Source organism: Eutrigla gurnardus, assembly GCF_963514095.1.
Source record: "Eutrigla gurnardus genome assembly, chromosome: 13".
Taxonomy (NCBI): Eukaryota; Metazoa; Chordata; class Actinopteri; order Perciformes; family Triglidae; genus Eutrigla; species Eutrigla gurnardus.
In genome coordinates, this window is record NC_139936.1 from 2,901,469 (window position 1) to 2,916,485 (window position 15,017).

Consider the following 15,017-nt stretch of genomic DNA (forward strand, 5'->3'; position numbering starts at 1 on the left):
GTGATTATTACAATGCAGATAAAGCATTTCTCACAACTGCCTGTGTCTACTGAAGCCTCCAAAAACATCTGGACCTTTTAATTGAAAAATGGCGTGGTGTTTCGCTGCGCTGCTTCGTGCTAAGTGAAGTCAACAATTAAGACGAAAATGTAATTGATAAGAATTGCGTTGCTTCATTATGTGGTGTTCTAGTCAAGAAAATTGATTTATCAATTATTTACAGGTCACGGAGCAGAGGCCATGCATTTCTGTTCTCGTTGCATCGTCACCCCGCAAAAAAACAAAAAAAAACATACAATATCTCTGGAGTTCCTCTACATGAGATCAATCACAACATGCACGTTATGTTCAAAACTAATGACTTTGTCGTGCTGGCGTTAGTGGACGTGTTGGAGCAGGAGGCAGTTTGTAATTCTGTTTAACCCACGAGAACCCTATTCTCCTGAAAAGGAAATACAGTTTATTAATAGTTTGATTAAATCACTTTTATATACAGTTTGAATGTAACAGAGGATTTGTAATTAAAGCTTTAGTTAGTTTAGTTCACTTTTTTGTGCATTTATGTGTCACTACACCGAGTTAGAGTCAAGGATGAAGCTGGAGGAGGAACTTTTTAGAGGATATTTAAAGTGTTTGTGAAAACTGTGTCACCGTGGGTTCTTGAGGGTTAATTATAAACTAGAAATGAAAGAAATTAAAATGTGCGAGAAAACAAAGGTTAATAAAGTTGCAAATTAAGTGCAATCTGATCTTAAATCCTATTTGTATTATTTGACAGCATTAATTATACAATCTCATGTGGAAAAACTTGAATAAACAGGAAGGAAGTGACACGATAAACATTAATGAGTCGTCTTTATAATGAGGGTTTATCATTTAAGGCATAATAAAACTTAAGACTAGAAATCCGCCTTTAAACTAATTTTCTCTCTCTTGGCTGAATTAAAATTCCACTAGCCACGTGTACCAAGATAATTTATGAAACAATCAGCCGCAATCCAACTAATCAAACTGCTAACTTTCCTTCCATCAACTCAAGCCGACACGTGGAAGTTGAAGTTATAAGTGATTGGATTAATAAAATAAAAAAAGAGAAAGAATGATGAAAACCAACCAAAGATCATCTTATTCCACGTCTGACAACATCACATATATATTCTGTACCAACTGAAGCTGTATGATAAAGGACTTCATGTGTTTTATGGTCCTGTGCATCATTTAAAAAAAAGATTTGACATATCTTGTGTCAGAAATGGATGCTTGACTTGAACACAAGTTCTTGGGGTCAGTGAAGTTTAAGGAGGTTTCTGCAAATTGATATTTGCTGGTTGCATCCCTCATGTGATGTATAGGGAAATGGCACAAGCTTATAAAACTATCTCAACAGTCACGTGTAAATCTGGACACTCAGTTACACAAACTGTTGCAAGAATACCTAATTTTGAAGTAAAAAAAACACCTCTCTATTATACCCTTTTACCCTTCATACAGTTAAGACAAATTACACCAAAAATCTGAATGAGTTTGGAAGAAAAAACAATAAATATAACAATGTTAAAATACTCCTTTATAAGTTAAACTCCTGCATTCAGATCCCATCATAGTGTAACACACGCATGTATGGCTGCTACTGAATGAACAGGAGAAAAATACCCAAAACAGGTTTACTGTTAATATTACTGTTGAAAACTGTTAAGACAGACGTAAACACAATGTTCATAACAGAACACTGAATGTAATAAATAAATAGGCCTAACAAAAGAGACAAATTCTAAAAGAAAATATTGAAGATAAAGGAATGTTTATATAAGAAAGATTGATTAATAGAAAATGAGGAAGCTGTATGTTTGATTTTTGCCACCATACATGTTTCATAAGTTCATGTAAATTCCAGGGGGTCGTGTGGGACCACCTGGAAGTCTATTACATGTGCAATGTAGCCGTAACCAATCACACGGCTCCGTGTACGCCGACGCCGAGAGAGTCCGGTGTTTTTGATGCTCGGCGAACATTCCTTCATCCTCCCTGTCTGAAGTCTGTAGATTAGTGGGCCCGGGGCAGAGGCTGTTCATCTGCCAATATGGCACCAGCCTGAGTGATGGGCACGTGGCGATGTCACTAATGATCAGGCCATAATGATTCGCTGACAGGGGAGGAGAGCAATGGATTGTCACTGGGGGTTGAGTTAAAGAGGGTCCCCTAATGATCTGCCTGCAAACACTGCCGGAGCCGCCTCCTATATCACTCCATCTCTTCACCATACACACCACTCATCAGGTTCCTCTCCAATGGAGGGAGCCACCGCGTTGTGTCTCAATGCCATCTCACGACGCACTGTAAACATCTGTCACCTCCGTATCTATATTTCATGCTATTACCTTTTAGGCCTTGGGCTGCGCGCTGTAAGCCTCGGGGTACTTGATTTCCGCCAGCGTGAGCTTTCAGCGGAGGAAGGATCAAGTCGTAATCGCGGCGCTGCACGCCGCTGTTTTAGCAGCGGGTGTCCTATATACCAAACATCCCAAGTGGTTCCAGTTCTGTAGCGCTCAGCGAACTGAAAAACCTTATGACCTCCATTTCATATCAGATGCTCCCGTTACCCTGTCTCACGTTTCTGTTTCCGCTAGTTGTAAACCTGCAACGCGAGTGAATCTGACAGAATGTATGCGTTTACTCAAAACTATATTCAGTTTACAAAGAATGCCTTTTAGTCATTTGAAGCATTTCTGGAGTTCCTCCACATGAAATCAATCATGACATGAACGTTATGGAAACTGATGACTTAGTTGTGCTGGTTGATGCATGGTTTGTGTTTTATTTTAATATTCTGATTCAAAACGTGATTAAACAAATGTGAATAAAGTTTGGATTAAAACATCCTGTCGTCACTGAATCAGAATCCCAGAGGTCTACGATAGTAGCTCACATTAGTCCAGAGACTGAACCAGACTATGTGGAGGAACCAGAGACTGTCTTTAATAATACTACTTATGATAATAAATGTATTCATAGGGTTGCTGCCGTGTTTATGTCTAGATGACCTTATTTGGAGTGTTGATGTAGCAGCTACAGCGTTAGCATAGCCTAACACCCATCAACCAGACCCCCTTTGGAAAACAAGCATTTTAAGAGTAGGTAGCTTGTCGTTTTGCAGACAGACCTAACAAAGCATAATTTTTACAAATTGTTGTCATTATGGAGTTATTTCAACATCTTTTGTATCCATTTATTGTAATTAAATAGCAAAATAGTTTGTTTTGGGTTCATACCACTGTAGTAAACCAGCAGATGTATCTTGCTTTCATCAGATGTTTCCCATCTTCCTGTTCTGTACCTTCTGTAGCTCTTAACCATGAGAGTAATCCGACAGAATACAGCAATAAATATACGAACCTACATTCAGTTTACAAATAGAAAACATCTTTTCTCTCCCCAGGATGCTACATATATTTAGATATTTTATATATTTGCTGGCTTAAGACTCAGCTCAGTATTCCTTTATTAACAACTAGTTATGTGTTTTAAGGCACAGATATTATCTGTGTTGACTGAAACACGCCTCACATGATCTTGAATCTTTACATCTTCAAACACCGCAGCGTGAGAGAACGCTTTAACCCCGTCAGTGTATTTTAATTACGGTTGGACTTGATTCAACGCTCATCCTCAGTATTATTTTATCTCATTTAAGGGAAAAAATGAAAGGTGGAGGGAGGGAGGGAGGGAGGGAGGGAGGGAGAGAGCAGAGAAGAGGAGGGGAAAAAGCTGCAAGTACTTTCGTAATTTAAGAGAGTGTTAATGAGTTGGTGCTAACCTTTCTCAGTTATCCATCATCCGGTAATGGAGGGAAGGATCCCTTTTCCAATCTGCTTCATTAAAAACTTTCTATTAAATCTAAATATGACGCCTCGTACTGCTGAAATTAATAGAGTTTCTGAATGTCTAATTCATCCTTATGGTGCTAAAACCCTCCTTGAACATTTTAACCGCATTGATTTTATATGAATATTATTTAGGAAGACAGAGGTCCTTAAAAGCATGTCTGAACAATAAAATGCTCAACCAGAATTACTCGAGACTCAAGTTGCATCATTAGCATTTCATTTATCACGGCTGCCCGTGTGCTGGAGTGGTATTGTTGGGAACTTTGTCAGGTGATGGCCGAGCTTTATTAGTCGAAGGGGGAAAAACAAACCAAAGTAAATTTTTAGCTGCTGTTTGGATGGACTAATGGCCCGAGGTTACGGGGACACAGCGTTCCTCTTTAACGCCACAAATCTGATTAAGTGCGATGTTTATGGGGCCGACAAGGAGCCGCTTGGCATCACAGTTTTTAACTATATTTTTATGAGTTTGCAGCAGCAGATGACCCAATGCACACATCTCTATCATCTATACAGTAATGTCACGATGTTTGGTTTTTTAACTTATTATAACTTACCAGTAAAAATAGCAATACCACAATGAAAAATACTCCATTATAAGTTAAACTCCTGCGATCAAATCTTTACATGTTTGTTGATTCTCAATCTGCAAATGAAATGCATCAAATGTAGTGGAGTAAAAAAAAATGTATTTCCCTTTTTACAATGAGTATGACGTAGCAGACACTTGAAGTAAAGTACAAGTATCTCAAAATAGGACTGAAGTGCAGTACTGGAGTTAATGTGATGGCTTAATGCTACCTTCTAGCTGAAATGTGTGTATAACTTCTCCACTAAAGAACAATTACTTTCTCATTAATTGACGTCGTTTAAATCTAAACGACCTCGGAAAGTATCGGGAAGCGCCCAACTCTCTTTTTGTCTTAAAGTGTTTTTTTTTTTTGGTGAGAAGGAGAAACATCATTGTTGAATTGCACTTTGGGTATTTAACTCTCGTTCAATAAAATATATTGGGAAACAAAGGTGCTAAAAATAACTTTTTGTTTTATTTAAAAAATAAGGATTTAGATTAGCTCAGCTATCAATGCATCGAATTATGACGTGATTTCCATTTGACTTAAACAAAAACTAATTAAAAAAATCTTCCAGTCAGTCAGGTGGTCCAGCAATATTTCACCCACACACCCATGATGAAGAAAACCTGCACTCAGCAGTATTATTAGTATCATTATGGAATGATGCAGCAGGCATCGTCCAATATTTCTGACAACGTGACAATGCATGTTAGTATATATCCCCTTGTATGTATATGAATAATAAGCTCACACAGAATCCAACAGTGTCTCTTCCCGCATATTTCCATTCGTCCATTCACACCTATTTCCTTCAGATGCTGGCTGGCTTACAAAGAGGCCTGGCTGCATCTCCGAACCAGATGTGTGCAGTTGCTGTGTCAATCCACTCCCCAAACTCCTCTTGGACGATATGGAAAGTGCAGGAGGGCAAATGGTGAAGCTACCCCCCTCCTTTTCTTGTCATAAATCATGCTTGGCAGCACAGAATAAGCTACTTCTAGAGACATCGCTACTGGCACTATACCCATTGCCATTCATCACCTCTGGAGGAACTACAAAAAAGCAAAAAAAAAAAAAAAATCACCACGAGCTACCCATGTAACCTCTGGACCAACACCGCCAACATTAGCAAAAGTGCATTCCTCTCCCGAAGACAAGGCAATGTTTGCCACCTGTGCAATCATTCCTTTTTATCTCCGGCGTGGCCTTTTGGAGGATTTAACGGAGCTAATTGCTCTTCATTTACTCGCAGGGACAGATATAATCTAACGAGGCGTCTGAGACTGAAAACATGACTTTATCCCGTGGAAAAGACTTTTCAAAGTGTTGAGTGTGTGTTTCTTTTGGTCATTTTAATGTCATGAACTAATCCCGACAGCCTGTAAAAAATGAAATCCCAAAGTGTCCGTTAGTTTCAGAACTTCTTTCTGTATTTTCTCCACGTAACCTTTTCTAAAAAAAAACCAACACAGATTCAGAGGCCTTTTTATGAACTTTGGTTGCACTTTTTATGCAAAGTGCAATACATACAGAATGTACTGGCATGGGAGAGAGACGCAGGCAAGAAATGATGTGCCAGGCCCGTCTGCATGAACTAACCTTTAGCCTGCGCTGTAAAAGAAAACAAAAAGAAGAAACGACTGCTTTTTCATTTCGCTCGGAGGGATCTGACGGGCACGGCAGTAATGGCGCTGACGAATGCCAGAGTAAACAGACGGAGGGAGACAAGACAAAGACGAAGATGAATGTGTCTGAAACGTAGGTTTCTTGGCAGTTCAGAATTCAGCCGAAAACCTGGATTTCATTTTTGGGAATTCACTCCGTTTGCACAAAAAAAAAAGGCTTCCAGTGTCCAGACAAATGTGCACTTTTTTTATACGTGCTTCATGAAAGTTTTGGGCCGTGGGCCACGAGCAAATTAGATGGGGTCTCCCTGCCCCCCCTTCTCTCTCTTTGAGCATGTGTTTTTGTTAATCTTTGGTTCTCCTGCCAGCTTCAGTGTGACACAGCTTTAACCACGATGGATATGGGGAGGGGAAGGGGAAAGGGCATCCATTTGTTGTGTTGATGGTTGTCAAATTAGAAAAATTGGTTTGGATTAAATAATTTAGTTAGAATATGTTAAATGCAAAGTAAATTATGATTATTTCATGGTGGTACTCACTGTGAATAGCAAGACACACATCTGCTGGTTTACTACAGCGGTATGAGCCCAAAATAAACTATTATTATTATTTATTTACAATGAATGTAGAAAAAATAATGCTGAGATAACAACACAATGACAACGATTTGTAAAAAGTCATGGTTTGTTGGATCTGTATGTACGCCGATAAGGAAAGAACTTTTAAAATGCTTGTTTTCTGAATGGAGTTCAGCAAGGTCGGAGCTAGGCTATGCTAATATTGTAGCTGCTCCATCAACACATAAAATAAGATGATCTATGCATGAATACGGCACAGACCTTTGTTTGTACTAGTACTTTGTTTTATACATAAAGTTGACTTCTGAAGAACTTTGATTTGTAATTAAAACTATTGGATGAGATTTGCTGTCTGGGAACTTTCAAGACTTCATATGATCACTTAGGAGTAGTAGTATGAAAACCTAATAAATGAGTTAAAAAGAGTTCAGTTAGAAGGAAAAAAAGCCAGAAATGGAGATTTCCTCACTGCTTTTAGCTTCGTCCAGCATCTCTGCATGGCGTTGCCCCTCGCTGCCACCCGTCCACATATACGTAGACAGTTTCTGCCCTGTGTGCCGAGTATTTATTTGAAAGTGTTTTCCTGTAGCTCAATACTGTAAATTACCCCGGCTATCAATCTAGTGCCGAGTCTAGCAAGCCAGACTGGACCACCGCTTTATTCATCACCTACGGTATTGATTTACAATATTTACATGAGTGCACATTAGCAAAAAGTATGATCTGTCATGTATTGACGGTTAATGCCAACTTCAAAACAGAGAAGCCCATTACTAAGAGTGACAGACACTTTGTTTGCATGTTATTTAAGGAGGAAGTGTTCAGAACGATAAGGCCCGTTGCTTCTGAATCAGGAGGAGGCATCAGCTGATTTTTTATTCTTTTTTATTCATTTTTTAGATCTTGATCAATTGTTTTGTGGCTACTATTAAACAGATTAGAGGCTCTCTGATGAGCTTCACAGCATTTCTGAGCGATACATGGCTAATAACACACTTTTGTTAGTGTTTGCCAACAGTCACATCTCCACGAAATGAAGCATCTGATCTGGATTCTGGTGTGAAGTTGCTCCATTTTTGGATTTATGATTGTGCTCTTAATGTGAAGGACATGCCGAAGCATCCCTTAAAGGTCTTTTAGAGAGCGTGCTACAGAAAAGGAATGGAAAAATAGGTTTTCACCGCACTAGAGATGCAGCTTATTCGAGAACATTTGCTTAAAAAAAAAGAACGTCCTTCACACGTCTTCCCGAGTTAATTCACCTGTAGCTCACTGAACCAAAAAAGAAATCAGATTCCTCCCAGATACTTGACCTTACCGAGGACTTCCACTTTAATTTGCATTAAAAATGTGAAATATAGACGGACTTGCGATGACGAATGTTCTTGGGTTGGTTTCTGCAGAGCAATATGAAAATTTACAGTTGGCATTAATATTAATGCATCATTATCAGCTGTCTGATTTCATAAATAAGTACAGCAGTGTCAGGTCTGGTGTAGATCACTTGGATAGGAGCACACTTTGCAAAACCACACTTTGTGAATTTAATTGGGAAAATTGCAAATCAGGTAGTCAGCCATATAACTCATTGTCACATTTAATCAATAAACTTTGTAAATCAACTCATTTAATTTATAAATGATCTTATATAGATCAGGCAACCAATTAAACAATTAGCATACATTTAGCAATTAATTAATTTAACCATTAATCACGCCGTTGCAGTTCAGATTTTTTAAGCCAGCAAATTTGGGAGCAGACGTGCAGGCTGGCGTCGGAGCGGTACATCATGCCTGGGGAGTGCACATTGTGACACAGCTAGATTTACTGGGCTAAAAAAATCAATGCAATTAGGAGAGAGGCTGGAAGCTGGCCGAGGGTCCAGTGTGGTCTTTTTTTTGACACACACTCACTTCAAAACTTTTTTTTGTTCCATGTTTTATTTGGGACATACAAGGTCGTCATTAGCAGCCGTAACACTGAACGTCCACTAAGTACTCAGCAAAAGATCTGCATAAAGGTGCAGCGAGCTGCGTTTTTAAACATCAATATGTCATCGTCAAATTAATTGTGACACCTCGGTGTAATTACCGCAAACAAATGAGACAACGGTCCAGATGATTGGTTGCCCCTTGTCTCACGCCACCTTTATTGATGTTGGTGCTTATCAACATTAAGACCACATTTCCCAGAAACCCCCTTTTGCTCACGATACCTCCCCCTGGTTCACGTTAACCATCAGTGCCTCTCCATGTCACCGACAATAAAACTCAAGATATGTACGATATTTCATATTGTGCAGTGAAGAGACTTTTACTGCCGTTTGCTCACAGAGAGTTGCGTTATGTAACGTATCATTTACATTTCCTATTGACTTTCGGCCAATTTGAGAGAACAAGCTGAAAACGCAACATTGACCTATTATTAACTTATGATATCTATTAAACATCCAAAAGATATTAGCATTTATTTAGTCATTTCTACACAATATTCACCCCTTTTAGGCCCTGCATTTGTCTTCATCGCCTCCTGAGGAGAAGAATAACAATACTACCAATAATAATATTAGTAAACTTTATTTATATAGCACCTTTCATAACATAAAAGTGCATAACATCAAAGTGCTTTACAAGAAACAATAACAAATAAGGTATTAAAACAGAAAACAGAGCGAGAAAAAACAGTAATAAAAAATACTAGTGATAAACAAATGAATAAGGCTGAAAACTATTTTTTTTAAATACAATTATGAGAAATATTGAATAATATGAAAAGTATCAAATAAAAACAAAAGTGGAAATGAATTAAAAGCAATTTTATAAAATCACATTGAGCCGCAACCACAACAGCTCATTTCAGTGCATAATAATCAACATCACCAACATCACGTTTCTCCAAACAAGACTTCCAGAAGGTTTCCGAGCAGCAGCCTCACCGCGGATGGAAAGGTGAGTTCAGGTTTGAGAGGTTGTAGAAAGCTGCCCTCAGACACAGGATGCGGGCCGCGTTGAAGAACTGTCCGGGCCTCGGTTTACTGATTGTCTCATCTGTCTTGGCTAAGTCAGCAGGATGTGACAGCCGCCCTCTCTCCCGTTACCCGCTGACCACTGGGCTTGGCATCCTCGCCGCTCACCTGCCCCATCACGCCTCCGCCATATCTCTATTCCTTCGCCTCGCTCTCACCTCAAACTCTTGTTGCAGCGAGAACGAGGATCAACGCCTCGGTGTCAACGAAGAGGGATGCAGGCTAACAACTTCTGACTGCGGACTCACAAGTATTGTTTCCGCGTGCTGCGTTTTTTTTTTTTTTTTTTTAATGATGCTTGCAGTCAAAATGACAAACCTTCACTTTGAACGTAAGTGACCTATCAGGTGTATTTCCTTTAGTTTACACACTTTTTTATTTCTAGCATGAATAGTTTTGCAGGAAAAACTTATTTTTTTCAGCATTGCATGCTATAAATTATTTACCAGTGTAAAAGCTGGGAACGAGCCGGATGTGTTTGTATGTAGAAGATGGAGCTTCCTCTTCATCCTCACTGAGCTGTCTCAGTGATTGTCTTTCAGGTTCACTGTGCGTCACTCTGAGAGGAACTGTATATCATACGTCTGCCAGTGTTGCTGTTCCCCCCCCCCCCAACACAGGATGTCAAAATAATATTATGGCGTGTCATGTATGATCACTCTGCAACATGAAATATCATTTCAGTCAGGTTTTCCTTGTCAAGTATCAGCTAAGAATTACAATATGTGTTTGATTTTATCTCCATGTGGTCTATCAAATTTGACAAAAGTGTAAATCCGCGGGTGACTCCTTTATATTACCAATTTGGAATTACAGCACCAAGATATTATGTTTATGAGCAACATAAAAGTTGTAAATTCAAAAGAAAGATTTGGAATTTCACATCTTTAGATGTATTTTTTGTTTTGTTTTTGTATTTCATCTCAGCTCCTTCACACTGGCTGCTCACCACAGTCCTGATCCCAGACTTGAAGCCGGCTCGTCGGGGATAACAGATGAGCGTAGATGAACAGTGTCAGGTAAAGTGCTGTGAAAGACATTTAATGTGTTTTATATCAGTGTGTCTAAATTCTCCGGGAACACTTGAATCACTCAGTGTCAACCAAATACGGCGTAATGAGACTCGCCTCCTCTCATCTGAAGACACATGTCTCTCTGCTGTCACTCAGGCTAACGCTTGGAGAAAAAAAAGGGGGCTTTTTCCAGCCTTTTTGAAGCACACGGGCTACGTGATAGCGCTCCGCTTTGCATCAGGAACTGCTCATGCGGGATTATTTCATTACCAAGTCTCCCAGAGAGAGGACAGAGGTCACACTCTGGAGCTCATTCAAACATCTGGAGTTCAGGAACATAAATTGTTAAATGAGGCAGCAATCTGGACTAACTGTTTTTCATGGTAAACTTAAAAGGTATCCTATTTCACGTTTATTTACTTTTTCAAGCGTTCTGCGTGTACCGAGCTTTAGCTGTTTTGAGCAGTAGATTAGTCTTGGCCGCGAGTCCATCTGCTTGTGGGTTTTTGCTGGGCTTCTTCCACTGCTGTGACACAGCCTGGCCTGACAGGAGAAGGTCTGCAAAAGGAGCTTTCCCTTTGGGATGTTTCCTGATGCCTGTTTGAACGCAAACCACTGCTAGGATGGGTCCAGCGGTGTCACTAACTATAAAGGAGAAGCTGAGCAGGGGGGGTGTGTTGTTGTTCTTACCAAGGCTTGCGATGGAGGTAAGGAGGCTGATGAGGGGGGGAGGGGCGCATCAACTAAATCACGGCTCTTTTTTTCTTGTCGCCACAACTGGAATAAGAACGGAGCGGAGAGCGAGATCTCTAATTATCCCCACCTGTGCCCAGCTACGTTGGGAGGGTCGAGATGAAGCCATTAGCTGTCTCTCTCTACTGGCACTACCAAGAGTTTGTATACATCTGTGTCTTATTTTCTTTTCTGGCACAATCAGTCCAGCAAGCTAAGCAGGCATGACCGGATTTGGCAAGTTCCAAGGACATTGGCAAAGTTAGAGAAGGAGGAAGCGGTGAGATGTAGAGAGGGGGATAAGTTGGCATGGACTCCATGTTTGCTTTGTCCCCTGCCTGTTACTTGAGCTGGGCGTGTTGCTTGGAGAGGCTGCTGTGGTCAAAACAATCCGCCTGAACGCTGGAGGAGACACGGAGGAAAAGTTGCACAGAGAGAAATGTGATTAAAACGACGCTCCTGTTGCACGTTGGGACGGCCGGACTGTTCTTGTAATTTTGGTAACAGGCAGCAGAGCCTTCCTTCCATCCAGGTTATCTCTGTTGTGCGAGCGCTGTTCAAGATTATTGGGATACTTACGCTCATCTCCCATTTGACTCATAACGCTTGATAGAAAAAGGCTCGTTGCGATTTCAGTATTGTCAGTTTTGATTAGCGGAGTCGAGCCTTTGTCTGGCCCCTGCAAGTGTGCATGTTGTCAAAGCTGTTTACGAGCAATGACCAGATATGAAGCCCAGACTATTGCGGTCATGTAAACAGCCACATCTGTTTGAACCCACCTGCTCCCCAGTGTTTACTGGCCCTGTAAATAATGAAATAAGTCCAGCGTATTACTGCAGAACAAATATTGCAGCAGCATGGACTTTGCATTAAATGACACAATAATTAATCAGCATTATAAAAACAAAACATTACGTTGAAGTAAAAGTAATCCCCCCTCCAAAAAAAAAAAAAATCTATGCATCTATGGAGTCCAACCTATTTTTTCCTCCCCTCCAGGTGCAGCTATGTACGTATGCATTCATTCAGCGCCTCATTCATTCATTTCCATCTTTATTTATTTATATATCTCCATGAGTGTTTGTTTTCATTTTAGTCCCTTGAACCTTGCCACCCGGCGTGTGACACCCGGGCAGTGAGCGAAGACGAAGAGGCGGGCTGGTTCAGAATGATCACTATCATTAACATTCACGGGGGGTTCACTTATCATCCCTGACTGGAGGGACATGGCAGCCATTATGAGACGTCCGCAGGTGGAGCGCCATGATACATATTGCATCTTGCCACAATGGATTTATGTATTCAGTAACAAAAGAAAAGTCTAATGAAAAAATACAGGAGGCAATCCTTTATTCCTCGCTCGGCTTCAAGTGAGGCCACCGTGTCCCGCGATGGGGAGGCGGCCGGGGAATTCCAGGGCTGAACGCTGACCTGTCACTCACTCTATGAGGGGCCACACAACACGTCACACCGGCCCCGCGGGTTTTATCGGCAATGTATCAGTGCTCATATCCTTACAGCGAACGTACTACAGCGTTAAAAAGGAGATAGTTTATTTTTTTCTTATTGTCGCATGAAAAGACCAAAACCAAGGTGATATATCTTATTCCACTGAGCTCCATTGAAACGCATATCTTTTGCACTGGATTCCTAAATTCCTAAAATGAAAATAAAAGCGTACTTGTTTTTGCTCTTCAGTCGGAACTGATAGGCTTGGGACTTGGGATTATTTAACCTGCCATTTTGATGACTTGGTCACCAAACGAACACTTTCGCACTTCCTGCACTGGCACCGAATGTTGGATGTGAAAAAAAAAACATGGGAGGTACATAATAGCCAAATTCTGAATACAATTAATTCGGGATACAGGGCTCGTTAAGTCATCGCAGCACTGAAAGCATTGCTTCATTGTCAGGCAATCTCCAGAAACTGCAGTGAAAACAACGAACACAACTAAGATGATCTCCTGCATCCTTCAATCCTACTTTCTTTGTGCATATTATGTCTAATTTTAAAGCAAGCAAGCAATCAACGAACGGAAGCATTATGAATCTAAATATTTACTTTGATTTAATATTTGATGCTACAGACTCATTTGGAGTTGGTTAACAACAGTGACGTACGTTAGTGTGCGCACACAGTTTGGCAACGCAAGTACGACGGAGTGCAACAGCGTGTCAAGCTATGTAAAAACATTAACCACCAGATGGTGAATGCACCTAAAACAAATTGACTTTCTATATCCGAGTGCTATTAGTGAGCGGATAGAATACATTAGTAAGTGCCTCAGTATTTAGTGGCCTGATATAAACATGTAGCTCTAGCATGCATCTCAAAGCAAATGTCAAGAAGCTAGAAATTGATTGTTATTTAGTATTTTTAAACAGACACTTAAATACCCTGGTGGGCAGACACACTCAACGAAGAGGGATGTGACTGCATGTGTGACGTGTGGCGGCGGTGTCTAGCAAGGCTTGTGAGCCAATAGAATAACGACGTTGGTATCAAGAGTCTTTAAAGTTGCCAGTTATTGTAGAAAATAACAGAAAAATGGGTTTGACGGTAAGCAGGCAGCATTTCAGTACCAGTTCCAAGTGCTAATGGCAACCCATTGCACAACAGCTGTGTTAGGATGTGAATGCAATGGAAGGAGGCAGTGCGAGATCTAGTAGCTGGATGTTATCAATGTTGTCAATAGCACCTTTAAAGAAAACTAGCTGTAAGAATAACTAGGGGCAGCATTAATTGCCCCAGGGCTACATACATTCATATATATGCACCAGTGAGACATTACAAGCTTGTAACTATGTAATCTGTGGTCATATACAGACCATAAAAACAGCATGAGATCTTACTATAGTGGGTTTTAGCAGTGTGTTTAAAAAACAAACAGTCCAGTAGCAGTCAACAGGTTTCAAAGCTTGCATATTCATACTCCTTTTACCTTGTGCTTTATTGTATCTCACAGTACTCTGTTTAATTTCTTTTTTTCTCATTCTTTTAATCTATTTTTTTTTTTTACAAAAGAAGGGATGGGGGCTGCACACATGCTTGCATTGGATAGCTGTTCTGAGTTTGTCTATGCACAATGTATTAATAAATCATAAATAAATAAATAAATCTGGCTTAAAGTCACCATTTGACACGGTTACTCGTTAAACTGAAACACCCGTTGGCTCTGACACGGTCGTGACCCCGTCGGGATTCTGTAAAACTTGAGTCAAAAATCTATTCTGACATCCAAACATGCAACAAGCAGACATTTGATGTTTTATTTCCACCTCCGCTGCCGACATGCACGCACACATTTTTGATGACGTCGCTTGTAAAAGGGTGAATACTGGACTACAGGAAGGAAGAGGAAGTGCTTTGAACCCAGATGAAAGAAAACAGCATTAAAATCAACTACCCCATGACAGATTTCCTTACTGTTGATTAAAGACACAATTTCTATTGTGAAATTTCCTTGAGTAGAAATGCTCCCAGACCAGTAATAACCTAATTGGAGAGGAGCCTCCAACCAGTGTTGCTCCTCTGTGTCCCTGTGTATAAATAGAGTCTATAATGGACCGGGGTGTGAAGCC